Source organism: Pithys albifrons, chromosome 3, assembly GCF_047495875.1.
Source record: "Pithys albifrons albifrons isolate INPA30051 chromosome 3, PitAlb_v1, whole genome shotgun sequence".
NCBI lineage: Eukaryota > Metazoa > Chordata > Aves > Passeriformes > Thamnophilidae > Pithys > Pithys albifrons.
This window is the reverse complement of record NC_092460.1, coordinates 67,088,517-67,090,400: the sequence shown is the minus strand read 5'-3', so window position 1 is coordinate 67,090,400 and position 1,884 is coordinate 67,088,517.

Below are 1,884 nucleotides of genomic sequence, written 5' to 3'. Positions count from 1 at the left end.
ATGAGGTTTATACTAATGTATAATTGTTGATTTGTACTTATATTTGTGAGGAAAATTGTGAGATTTCCCTGGACAACCTAATGAGTATTTTGCATAAACTGATTGTCACCATTTAAGCTTGCATAACTTCTTCCAGTTTCGGAAGAAATAATTGCAAAGCTTCCAGAGTTGCATGCATTTGTTACATGTCAATTGGTACTTTTACTGAATTTGAGTCTCTTACAAGGTGACCAGTTATCCCACACACTGTATATTGTTCTTGCATATTTTGAGGGAAGTTTCTATAAAGCATCAATGAAATCACTGTAAAATGAGGGCATCTACACAGGCTTGAGGATAAGAAACGTAAACTGACTAGAAAATAAAAAGAAGTATTTGAATAAATCTAGAGTGTACAAAATTATTAAAATTGGGTTCTGGCATGTTTGAGTTTTTTTCAGATGCAATGGGAGGACTACAGAGTCACAAATGGATATAAAAATAGGAGCCCCAGCAAAGGTTGTTTCCCTGCAATATGTGATAGGGAAGATGGATGAGGAAAGCCAATGGCACCTGTATCCTCTGCAGTGGGAAGTTGTAGAGCTGTTTCAGCAATGTGGAAGTAGTGTTGGTACTTAAAATGGGGTAAACACTACTGCAGACAGGCTTGAGGTAGTTTTAATATGTGTTATAGTAATCTCTCCAGATCAGGTCTCCATTTTTCAGCAGTCAAAATCCACCTGCTCTGCTCCTGGGCTCCACTGGCAGGGTGCAACAGTGAGAACTTCAAACAGGAAGCATCTAAGCCAGTTCAATTTCCTGCAGGGATCATGGGCCTTGAGACACTGAAGGAGCTGCCAGGAGTCTGTGTATGACCAGCATATGTTCAAAACAACAGCCACAGTACAAATGTACCTTCAGGCTAGTATGACCCCAGGAACCAATGTCAGGTATGTAATTACTCTCCCCAACTTCAGCAAGACTTCTCAAATGCTTGATATTTTGAACATGTTCAAAGTGTGAGCCAGTGTCACAAAGCTGTGAGAGCTTGACTTCACATGCATAAGTGATTTGGGACAGAGGTGGAAGAATGGCCAAGACTCTTTTTCTGTCCCCTCTTCCCTGGAGGAAGGGAGAGCTTCTTTCTCCAGATAAACATAGGCTTATAGTGTCTATTTTATGAATTATTCAGATGTGGTAATAATCAGTTCACAAACATATATCTACTTTTCCTCTTTTTATGTCCATAGTTATACTTACTTTTTATACATATACAGAGGAACAGAAAAGTCACAGAAATGCAGCACAGATAAATAAGTAAGACTTTCAGTGGTAAAGAATTTACTGATTTCCTTAGGAATAGGCCTATTTAACAAGGGTTCCTAGTTTTCATCTTGAGATCCACCAATCCATTTAACGCATGACTTTGGCATCTCTTTAGCTGCTAAGTCAAAATGTCGTGCTAGCTCACGTCTCATACAGATATTTACATGCATGGCATTCATACCACTTCCTTGAACTCAGATAGAGCTTAGAAACAGGATTATGCAAAAATGTAGAGAAGATGGTAAAAGAAGTGCCAACTCTTTCATCAACCTATTCAAAGACTGGAAGTGAAAACAGGCAGCTTTAAGGTGTGAAAAAAGATTTATTTTAGCTGAAGAATCTGAAGAAAGAAAGAAAGAAAGAAAGAAAGAAAGAAAGAAAGAAAGAAAGAAAGAAAGAAAGAAAGAAAGAAAGAAAGAAAGAAAGAAAGAAAGAAAGAAAGAAAGAAAGAAAGAAAGAAAGAAAGAAAGAAAGAAAGAAAGAAAGAAAGAAAGAAAGAAAGAAAGAAAGAAAGAAAGAAAGAAAGAAAGAAAGAAAGAAAGAAAGAAAGAAAGAAAGAAAGAAAGAAAGAAAGAAAGA